Source organism: Protopterus annectens, chromosome 2.part1 (genome assembly GCF_019279795.1).
Source record: "Protopterus annectens isolate FY-2018-M chromosome 2.part1, PAN1.0, whole genome shotgun sequence".
NCBI classification, from domain to species: Eukaryota; Metazoa; Chordata; order Ceratodontiformes; family Protopteridae; genus Protopterus; species Protopterus annectens.
In genome coordinates this window covers 688,965,639-688,977,826 of record NC_056729.1, presented here as the reverse complement: position 1 = coordinate 688,977,826, position 12,188 = coordinate 688,965,639, and the positions used below count along the sequence as shown (strand labels likewise).

Below are 12,188 nucleotides of genomic sequence, written 5' to 3'. Positions count from 1 at the left end.
AGAATGAGTGGCTGCTACTGGCACACCAGTCCTGGGCGAGGGGTGGTTCTGATTTGCCACATGACTGACACCTAGCAGGAACACTGTGTGTTACACCTAGTGGAATCCAAGGAAACTTGGCCTTCTCTGTCTGAATGTATTTATAAGCTGAGTGGAACTCAGGAAAAGGCAATAGCGGAGCTCAAAATAGCTGCCAGACAGACAGAGTTGGCCACTCTCATAAGACTAGCAAACTTGTCTGCTCCCTGACACTAACTCTTACCAGGGAATGGAGGGCAGATTGGGAGTCATAAGCAAGAATAAATGGGTCAAGGGGCTCTTACTTAGCCCAAGAATATCTGTCTCCCACCCCCCCAGGAAAAAAATAGAAATTGGTGAGTTGGGTGCAGGTACATGAGCCATCTGGTGATGTCATGCGGGGAGCAAAAACATGAACATTGATCAGTGTGGTCAACTGTTCAGGTAAACTAACTAACTGAAAGGCAATCAATTAAGTATTATTCAACACCAAGCAAGTACTCAGGTGTCAGAATGAAGAGAAAGTACAGTTTTGTACCTACCATAAATGTAGATGTTAGAGGGCTATTACAGCTGCAGTAATTACATATGGGTTTTCTGCCGGCAGGCGGTCCCTCGGTCGGCCGAATTCGAAAGTCTTGGTCCGGCGTCGGTTGTTGTCGCGTACTCTTCTGACGTCAGGAAGGCTAGAGTATAAAAGACACAGCCGACGCCATCTTCTTCAGTCTTTCTTGCCCCAGATGTCAGGTGCCCCCAAAAGGAAGGCAATACATAAATTAGTGTAATACACAAAAGTAAGCAAATAAAACATAGTAGGATAACCCAGTGAGCAGGTATGAATAGGTATTCAAACCCCAAGGTCTTACCAAGAGGGAAGGAGGGTGGGAAACCTGTACTGCAGCTGTAATAGCCCTCGAACATCTACATTTATGGTAGGTACAAAACTGTACTATGTTCATCGTGCATTACAGCTGCAGTAATTACATATGGGTAGAATCCCAAAGCTATGTATAGGGTGGTAGGTACTATACGGAACTGGGTTGAGCTAGAATGCCCTGCAAAACTGCAGTGGCAAAGCCTGCTCTAGTTCTGGAGTATAAAGGCAGATGGTAATGCTTTGTGAAGGTATGTACAGAACTCCAAGTGGCTGCCTCCAAGATATCTTTAGTAGGCACTCCTCTGAGGAAGGCTGTAGAGGTGGCTGTGGCCCTAGTGGAGTGTGATCTGATACCAGTAGGTACGAGCTTTCCATGATGGGAATAACAAAGCGTATGCAGTGACCAATCCACTTGGAAATGGTCTGTTTAGTTACAGGTTTCCCTTGACCCCCCACAGCATAGGAAACTAGGAGTTGATCTGATTTTCTGAATGACTTGGTTCTGTCCAAGTAGTAATGTAGCTGCCTATGGATATCTAAAGAATGAAGCAGCCTCTCCCCTTTGTTTTGAGGATTAGAGTAGAAGGTAGGAAGGTGGATGGCCTGGTTTAGGGCTACCCTAGATACTACTTTAGGCATAAAGGAGGGGTTAGTACGCAGGGGAAACCCTGTCCTGATGGAATATGAGGAATGGCTGCACTGCCATGAGGGCCTGTAACTCAGATACCCTACGAGCTGAAGTGATGGCCAGGAGAAAAGCTGTTTTCCAGGACAAATATTGTAATTCTGCTGAAGCAGCTGGTTCAAAGGGAGGCAATGTCAATTTTTCCAGAACATAGTTAAGGTCCCAAGCTGGTACTGGTTGTTTCCTTGGAGGCCTTATGTTCTTCGCCCCTCTGAGGAACTGTCGCAGTAGTGGGTGTGAGAATAAAGGAGGGTCCATATTGAATTCTGCAGATATTGCTGAGGCATGTATCTTGATTGAGGAAAAGGAAAGTCCCTTGCTCAAAAGTTCAGTTAGGTACTGTAAAATCTGAGGCAGGTTTAATTTTCTAGGATCCTGTCCTCGTTCTTCATTCCAACAGCAAAACCGCTTCCATTTTGCGGAGTAAGCTTTTCTTGTAGATGGTCTTCTAGCCTCCAAGATGACATCCTGCACTTCTTTGGAGAGTAGTGCCTGATGTGAAGTTAAGGAATTTTCCATGCAGCTAGACTGAGAGTTTTCAGCTGACTGTGAAGAGTTTTGAAATTGTTCTGCGTCAGCAGTAGAGGTGTTAGAGGCAGGGGCCACGGAGGGGTGTGTGTTAGGCTCCTCAATAGTGGATACCAATGTTGTCTCGGCCAATCTGGAGCAATCAGTATCATCCTTGGCTTGTCTGTTCTTGCTTTCAAAAGCACCTTGGGCAGCAGAGGTAGTGGTGGGAATGCATAAACTGACCAAGTTGTCCATGTGAATGAAAGGCGTCCACTTTCCAAGCCTTTGGGTGGAAGGTCCTTGAGCAAAACTTTTAATTGATGATTTTGTGGGAGGCAAAAGGTCTATGTCTGGCCTTCCCACGCTTGAACAATCTCTGTGAATACGTGTGGATGTAGCTTCCATTCGTGAGGGTCTGTCATATGCCTGCTCAGAGTGTCTGCCAGTGTGTTTTCCATTCCTGGTAGGTACTGAGCCTGGAGTTCTATTTGTCTTTCCAGAGCTAGATTCCAAAGAGTCATGGTTAATCTGCACAAGGGGTATGAATGAGTCCCTCCTTGTTTGTTTATGTACCACATTACTGTGGTGTTGTCTGTTCTTATGAGCAGCTGTCCTGGATGCAGGAATTCTCTGAACGCTGAAATTGCATTTATTACTGCCAGCATTTCTTTTTGATTGATGTGAAGGTGCTTTTCTGTTTTGTGCCATCTGCCCTGAATGCACCTGTCCTTCATGTGCGCCCCCCAGGCGTAATCTGAAGCGTCTGTGGTTATGACTTGTGTAGCTTGAGGCTTGCAGAATGGGAGGCCTTTGTTTACTTGGCATGCTTGGGCCCACCATATGAATTCCTTTTGTAGACATGGAATTATTGGAATCTCCACTTCTAAGCTGTGACTGTGTTGAGACCATAGATTTTTTAGGTACCATTGAAGTTTCCTCATGTGCAGCTTTGCACATGGGATTAGAAGAATGCAAGATGCCATGAATCCCAGAGCCTGCAGGATTTTCCTTGCAGTAAGCCTGGTACTTTTTGCAAGCATTTTGAAGTAATGAGATAGTTGCCCTTGTTTTTCTGTTGTTAGGTACGCCATCTGGGTGTTTGTGTCCAAGTTGGCACCCAGGAAGGTAATTTTCTGAGAGGGTGTTAGTTTTGATTTCTCCTTGTTGATGGTGTATCCCAGAGAAAGCAGTAAGCGTGTCACATATGCCAGATGTTTGAGAAGTCTGAGCTTGCTGTCCGCTTGGATCAGGCAGTCGTCCAGATAAGGGTAAATTTGTATCCCTTGAAGTCTGCAGTATGCAATCACTGATGCCAGGCACTTGGTGAATACTCTGGGCAGTAGATAAGCCAAAGGGCAATGCAGAGAATTGATAGTGATTTGAACCTGCAAGAAATCTGAGGTATCTTCTGCAATTTTGTCTGATTGGGACATGCAGGTATGCCTCCTTGAGGTCCAATGTTACCAGCCAAAACCCCTTGCCCAGCATGGGAAGGAGTTGCTGTAATGTGAGCATCTTGAATTTTGGCACTAGAAGAAATGTGTTGAGAATGGATAAGTCCAGAATGGGTCTCCAGTCGCTTCCTTTTCTTGGCACCAGAAAAAGCCTTGAATAAAAACCTTGTGCTTGTTGGTGCGTAGGTACCTTTTGTATAGCCCTCATGTTTAGGAGCTTTGCGATTTGTAGTTGTGCCTCTACCCTTTGATTTTGTGGTAAGTTTGGCATGCCTCTCATTTTTGGTAGAGTGTGGAAATGAAATTTGTAGCCTCTGTTTATTATGTCCAGAATCCATTTGTCTGTTGTGACAATATACCAATTGTTTGCAAATAGTGCCAGTTTTCCTCCCAAAGGTGCTGCCAGTTGAATTCTGCTTGGCATGGAAATGAGGGAGTCATTGAGATTGCTTTCTGTACTGTTGTGCACTGTCGTCACCACTTCTTGGTGTTGGTGATTGCCATTGTCTGCCTCTGTAGGATCCTTGGGGTTGTCCTCTGCCCCTTCCGCGTCTGTATCTGCCCCTTTGGGCTTTGTCAGTGGTTGGAAAGGACCAGTTTTTTGACGGCCAATTCCTGCTGAACCTTGGTGGCTGAACCTGTAAGAAAGCTTTGACAGTTTGCATAGATTTTGCCTTTTCTTCCATTTTACGTAAAATATCCTCAGCATTACCACCAAAAAGAACATCCTTATGTAACGGTGCATCTAGAATTTTTGCTTTCACCTGATCTGGAAGATTTTGTTCCCTTAGCCATGCATGTCTGCGAATGACTGCTCCAGTGGCGGCTGATCTGCTGGAGGCCTCTAGTGCATCATAACCACATTGTAAGGTGTGCTTGCCCACTTGCTCAGCACTATGCATCATATCCTGCAACTCTTTTAAATCTGGTTGTTCAGGTTGTGACATTTTGTTTTTAATTGTGATAACAGAAATTGCTGATATTTAATCATATGAAACTGGCAGTTTAAGGCCCTCATGGCAAGGGTGGCCGAGGTGTAAACCTTCTTTCCCCACCTTTCTAGTGATCTAGATTCCCTTTCCGTAGGTAGTGGATTCTTGGCCGTGGAAGCCTTAATTCCTTTAGGGCCTTGAGAAATAGTTTCAGGGTCTGCATTATGGCCTTTATAGAGGAACTGATGGGAATTAGGAACTCTGTAATACCTATCCGGCTTAACTGGTGCAGGAGGCAGAGAATCAGGATTTAAACAGGCCTCCGAGTATACATCATCCAAAACCTCCAAAACAGGAGGAATAGCCAGAGGTCTATGCTGAGGTAACCAGAGGAATTCCCTAAGCCTTTTCTTGGAGTCTGAAAAGTCTTGGCCTTCCCAATGGAAGTGCTCTCTCAAGGAGTGTAAAGTTTCCCCAAAGGAAAAATCCTCAGGGGGGGATACAGAAGGAATGGACTGCTCTGCATCCGAATCCTCAAAAGGTGAATAAGACTGTTCTTCAGCATCAGAATGTTCTGATAAAATGGATTCTTGGTCAGAAGGAGGAGAATCCTCCTCTACTCTGGGTCTCTTGTCCGGAGGGGCCTGTGAGCCTCTGATAAGAGTGATCAGGTCTTCAGCCATTTTAAGCATGTGCTTCTTAGGCGTGGGCCCAGGTCTTGGGCCTTGTGAGGCAGGCCTAGAAAGATGCTTGGCTGATTTGGCTTTTGTAAAGGCCTTGATGGAGAAGGAAGATGAAGGCCTAAATACACCATGGGTGGATGTAGATCTATCCACATTGGTGGGTTCGACATGAACAGGGGCTTCGGTAGTAGTTTGGGAAAGGACCGAAGAACCAGCGGTCTCAGGTACAGAAGACCCCGCCGAGGGAGTGTCGTCGGTAGTCAGGGACTGCAAAGGCGTCTCACTGAGAACCGGCCCACGTGGAGCTTGTTTCGGCGTGGTGTCGGTGGAGACCGCAGTTCTCGACTGACGGTCCTTTTCTTTGCGTTTTCTGGACATAGCGGTAGTCGGAGTATCCGATGACATTTTATAATTAAACGCTTTGCCAAAATAGTGTTGGGCGAACTCCGCCCGACCCTTGATAGTGCGTTTATTGAAGGTAGCACAAAAGCGGCAGCCCGAGACGTCGTGGTCTGGGCCCAAACAAGGTATGCAAAGGGAATGGAAATCCTTATGCGGTATTTGCTTCCCACAAGAAATACAATTATTAACTTTTTCTGACATCGGTCTGAGGCAAGAAAAGGTTCCCAACGGGTACTTAGCTTTAATGAAGACTTCGGTTCCGAAATTCTTTCGTAATTCAGGAGCTGGCCGACCGGCACTTGCGAACTGCTTCTGCTTTGGGCACAGCGCGGCAAAAAAGACTGGAGAAGATGGCGTCGGCTGTGTCTTTTATACTCTAGCCTTCCTGACGTCAGAAGAGTACGCGACAACAACAGACGCCGGACCAAGACTTTGGAATTCGGCCGACCGAGGGACCGCCTGCCGGCAGAAAACCCATATGTAATTACTGCAGCTGTAATGCACGATGAACATCAACTGTCCTCAAAAGTCAAACTAGTTCTGCAGTTTTACTGCTGACTAAACTGGAGTGCGACTTACTGGCAGCAATAAAAAAGGGGGACGGGAATACATCATTTCTAGCTGCTGCTTAAAATAGCTGTACGACTTTAAATCATTTCCTATTCTTGAATCCTCTGTATGGCTGCCTCCTTTAAGCAGAACTCCTTTATAACAGCATTCATATAATCTGTACACTGAACAGAGACTAATAACTCAACCCTAATACCACATTTCTGTGCATTATCATTCAGCAGCACTTATCTGCAGTTTAGCACCATGACTACTGCGGAAACATATATAAGATAACAATTCAAACTGGCATACAAACAGGCAGTGATCTGAATCAAAATTAGCCAGTGTTCCTTCTTTCCAAGAGTTACCTTGCTCAAATTCTTAGTAAGATAGATAAGGGGTACATAAATATTTAAAGTCTTCTTTTTTCTACCTTATATTGTAAACTATCTGACATATGGAAATATTTCACATTCAAATCTGAGAGCTGTTGCCACATATTTTATTACCACAGGAATATGTCATTAGAGGAGTGTAAAGTGACAGCTCAAGTGTAGCATGACCTAATGGCAATTATACGATGCTGCAGCTCCTACAGACATCATCATAAATGTTACCCAGTGCCACACTGTTTTTATGCCTTTTACCCCTCATCCCATACCCTCCTTTTTTTCCATTCAGAGTCAATATCTACATTTAAAAGTAACAGAAACTGTAAAGGCATCAATATAAGTTTGTTCTAACTCCATCCATCCATAACCCATTTTTCCTATTTTGCACATGGGGTCGAGGTATCACTTCAACAGTGACAATCATCTAGAGCCAAGGTTTACACAGCCGGGTGGCTAAGTTGATAATACTAGCTGGAGGTCCTGTTTGTGAAGCACAGCCTCCTCTGTGCTTGAACCTTTCTCAACAGTTAAAGTCTATACACAGTATTGTATCTGTCAAGTGCTGAACTTCATATGTTTGTATCATCACTAACACAAATTCAAATCTACAGAAAATATCATGCCTTGTATGCATGGTACTAGCAGTTTGGCTAAAAGTTAATGTGTCTTTAGGCTACTACTGATTCATTCTGAATGCTTACAAGGTCAGTCTCTCCAAACTTAGATGGAGTCCAACTTTTTTCTTAAATACCTTTTCTTTCCACCATGCCTGTCAACCATATTTGCTGCCACTACCATGCCCATTTGTGTCCCATCACCATGGTCAAACTTGTTCATGCCACAGCTTTTATCCAGGCAGTTATGAGTGGTCTTTCCATTTTCTGACCCTACCACCTCCTGTGGATTTGCCTTCCCCTCTGGCAAGCACATTCCAGGAAATGGCCCATAGTGGGTGCCATGCAAATGCAGCCTGGCAGTACTAAACACACATCCTGATCCCATCTGCTGCATGCCATGAACCTGTCCAGTACCTTCTGGTACTACAGTGGGATGGATTACCTTCCTCCTCCAGAATGAATGAACAGGCATAAGCTGCTCACTCCCATCTTCCCTAGCTGGTTCCTCCAGTAGCTGTGTTACTAACTGATTTCAAGTCACCACAAATTCATCCGTCTGCACCATACAGCCAACATTTCAACATTCTAATTCTATATTTAGTAAGGGTGCTCATAATCTGTTAGTGTAGGAATTAAACATAATGAATACAAATCACCGAGGTAATGTGAGACTCAGGTCTAGTCACTCGGTGTAAAAACTGGCTCTATGTGATTTGGTCATGTTGACTAATGTCTCCAAAAAATGGGAATGTGTACTTGCTGGCAAGTGGATTCAGGACCCAGCCTACTCCAACCTATGCTAGGGAATCATGCTAATGGTAGGAAGGGTATATGTGCCCCTCTTGGCCAATGTGTGCCTGCCATAAGGCCTAGCAGCGCTGTGTCAATAAACTACTAGCCGGATGGTGTCCAATTCCCATCATGGGTTACCTGGGATAGCTCTGTTGAGCAAAAACTGGACTAAAACCAATAAATTTGCCAAACACTGAACTAAGAATTGCCACACTCAATGTAGGTTCACTGACAGGATGTAGCTTGGAAGTGGAGGACATGATGGCAAGGAGAAGGGTGCTGGACATCTTGCGTATTCAGGAGACAAGATGGAAGGGCAGTGCAGCAAAGCCACTTTGCTTGGGATCTACACCCTACTACTCAGGAGAAGGACAGACTAGAAATGGTGTGGGAATTGTGGTGAGGGAAAAGCTTCAGAAGACAGTGAGGGATGTCATCAGAATTGGTGACAAGAGACATGGCACTGTTCATAATCTCAGCCTATGTCCCAGAGCAGGGTTGTGATAGCAAAGAAAAGTGCAATCAAACAGCAGTTGCAGGACCTATTAGAAAAGCAACAGGAATTAGTATTGATAATGGGTGATCTGAACGAACACATCGGGATAGAGAGAATAAGACAGGACATTAGGACTGCCTGGGTCCACATTGGTGGGGCAACAGGAATAATGGAGAGGGCATTCTAGACTTCTGTCTGGCAAATGACTTGATGGCGGCCGACACATGGTTCAGCAATAAAGTCACAAGATCACTTCCTCCTAGTAAGGAAAGGGGACTGGGGTAGAGTCAGTGACTGCAAAAGTCATCCCCAATAAAACAGTTGGCCCACAGCATAAACCACTGGTTGCCACAATCAGCTGCAATCAGTGGTCAGAGAAGGCTCTAAGGTCAACAGAAACTAGGATGAAGACCTGGAAGTTGATTGGAAAGAAAGCAGAGGAGTTCAAAGAATCACTCAAGACTCTAGCTCATCGGGAAGATGACAAAATAGGTGGAGTTGAAGAAGCATGGTAGTGCCTCAAAACAGCATGCCTGAGGACTACAGAACAGATATGTGACTGAGCCAGGCATGGAAATAAGGTACATAAGAAAAACTGGTGGCAGAATGCAGAAATCCAGGAAATTAAAGAGTGCAAGAAAAAGTGGGAGATGGAAAAGATGGACCAGGCTAGGAAAGAATACTGCTTGCCTAACAAAGAGGCTAAGAGAGGAGTTGCATAAGCAAAGAATAAGGCATCAGAGACACTCTGCCAGCTTCTGAAAAGTGACATGGTAGATGGCACAAAGAAACTATCAGTTTGTAAGCCAAAGGCAAAGATAAAGACAACAGATCATCACAAGAGATGCCAGCAAGAACCTGCCCACTAGTCTATGGAACAGCAAAGGCAGATGGAAGGAGTACTTCCAGCAGCTTCTGAATGAACATAACCCCACAGAAGTGGTACTGCTCGAGACACAGCCTATGGTGAAAGAAGAGGAGCAGCCCACTGCAGAAGAAGAAAGAACAGCACTAATGAAAATGAATTCGGGTACAGCAGCAGGTTCAGATGAGGACGCAGCAGATATGATCAAGATGTCGGGTGAGATGGGAAAAATGGCTCCTGAGGGTACTCATAGCAGTATGGACAGAAAGGCATAACCCAGATGACTGGAGAATAAGCATACTAGGTGCCAGTGTTCAAGAAAAAATGGGACACACACAACTATAGGCAGTATATCAGTATCAAATTCCTGTCATTTTGCATGAAAGTTCTGTACAGGGTGATTGTTAAACAAATATGCAGTGTAGCAGAATATAAGATGTGAGTTGAGCAGTTTGGATTCAGATCAGGATGCAGCACAACCAACCTGATGTTTGCAGTGAGACAAAATAAAAAAGAAGCCAGAAATGAGAAGTGTGTCAAACTGGGCATTTCTAGACTTGGAGAAAGCATCTGACATGGTCCCAAGAAAGTTGATCTAAGCAGTCTTGAGGTAGTTCAAAATCCCAGAAACACTAGTAGAATCAGTGCAGGCTATGTACAAGTACCAAATGACTCAAGTACGAACAGCGTTTGGTCTCACAGAGGGGTTTCCCAGTGGGAGTGGGTGTTCATCAGGGTTAAGGTTCAGTTCCGAGGCCACTGCTGTTCATACTGGTGCTAGACTACATTATCCAACATATCAGAGGGGGCAGCTCAACAAGTGGCATTACAGGGTGATTCTGGGTGAGAATTTCACCAAAGGACAAGGCAGTGGAATGCAAAATTGAAGGCACACGGGATGAAACTGAGTACAGATAAGACAGTTGTAATAGGAGCAAATGGGGTAAATCAAAAGAAACTGAGAACTGCAATAGAAAGGAAGATAGTGGAACAGGTTAACAGCTTCAAGTATCTGGGATGGGTGAGTGAGGAGAATAAGTCTGAATGAGGAAGTCAGAGCTAGAATCAGTGGGGCTACATCGGTGTAGCCAAATGTCACAGAATGTCAGGGGTAGTGTATGACAGAAGAATCCCAAAGAAGCTGAACAGTAAGGTGTACAAAACAATGGTGCAACCAGTACTTCTGTATGGTACAGAAACCAGTAAAGGTACAGAAGTCGAAGAAGCTGTTGTGATGAAGTGTCTGAGACAGGTGGTAGGATGCACACTATGGGGCAGATGAAGAAATAAGGACATCATAGCAGAAGCCAAAGTAGTTCCAGTTGCAGAGAAGGTCAAACAGAATAGATTACAGTGGTTTGGGTACATGTGCAGAACACTATCTGGCGAGGAAGACTTGGGACAGACAGGAAGGAAGGAAGAAGAAACAAGGGCATCGGGCAAAGAGATGGATGGATTATGAGAGAGAGACTTGTGACAGCCAGATATGACTGCCGAAGGGAGGAGTGTGGCAAAGAATCAAGAAAAATGGCGAGAGTTGACAACACCCTAACCACATGTAGAAAACAGGAAAAAGGGGGTTGATGTTGATGATGGATACAACCACTGTAATTCTTTCCTCCCCTATATACAAGGTTTACATTTTATAGGGCCAGTTTAGTTTGTAAACTGTACAAATTCTGAATTTCTCGTCGCTATACAGGCCACTAGAAATGATAGTGTGTGAATAATATATAGTATGAATTGGTGCAAACAAAAGACTGAGATTGTCTGCTTGTCAGAAATCACTGCTTTGTTCTTCCAAGTTTCATAACTGTTTTACAAATAATACTAGTCACTTCTGGCACAGAAATACAGTGAACTGGCTTAGCAGGTATTCTCCAGTGCAGAAACAAAAGAGAGGCGTGGTCTTTGTTATCACCACTCATATTACTGTACAATAAAACCACAGTACAATCTAAACATTAATAATTTGCTTGGTATGCATGAAAGTATTCAAAAACAAACACCACTTCAACTTGGCACGTCCTCCCTAAGCTATTATACTCAAAAGTAAATTATGTATACTACTTGTGTTGTTAATATAAAAATCGGAAAAATTAAGGTCCAAGCAGAATATTTAGCGCAGATTCGAATACTTCTTTTAATGAAGGGGAAAAAAACATTCAAGAGCATTTTGAGGCACAGCTCCATATTGCCTTTTCCCCCATACTTTCAACTACTATCACCATCAAGGCAGCAGAGTGATCAAAAAGCTATGCTAAGCTGTGGTTATTATTTGCCTGAAGCAATTCAGAAAATTGTGCACTGTTATGAAGAATGACTTCTGCCTTATTCAAGGCCTTTTGATAAACATCACAAAAATGACCAATCTGCACTTTATAGGACCTCTCAAATTTTACTTGGACATGCACACAAGCCAAGCATATACAAATAGATGTGTGCATACACACACACATGACACTACTTACCTACATGAACAAACACCACCTTACTTGCCCTTGTGCACAGTAATGCAGCGATGCACTTACTGATTTCACAGCTGATACCGCTGTCTTTTAACTGCACTGTTCAAGGGATATCCTAGAAGAAATGGTATTGGTTTGCCCTGCTCAATTTGATACAACACTGTGCAACTCGTTCACACCTTCTTCCAGTAACAAATGTAACACTTTCACTCAAGACTATTTTCGCTTTAGATTTTAAAGGTGCTAAACATTTCTTACTTGCAGCAATTTGTTTTGAATTCTACTTTTGCTGATTCCATGATCCTGTCAGGCATACCATTCTATTTTATGCTCAAAAGAAAAGAAAAAAGGCATGGAAAGTTATTTTTCCCTACACTCCAGTGCAGCAGTGATCATGGAGATGAACATGGTAGGTTAGTTATACTGTAATTAGTTTTCTCAGGGG

At 44.0% G+C, this 12,188-nt stretch overlaps 1 protein-coding gene across 2 annotated transcripts in view; it reads right to left on the bottom strand.

The window, feature by feature from the left end:
- NFXL1 (nuclear transcription factor, X-box binding like 1) overlaps positions 1 to 12,188 on the bottom strand; it is a 1,793,512-nt gene that overhangs the window by 560,513 nt on the left and 1,220,811 nt on the right. The gene's annotated exons all lie outside the window — the stretch shown is intronic.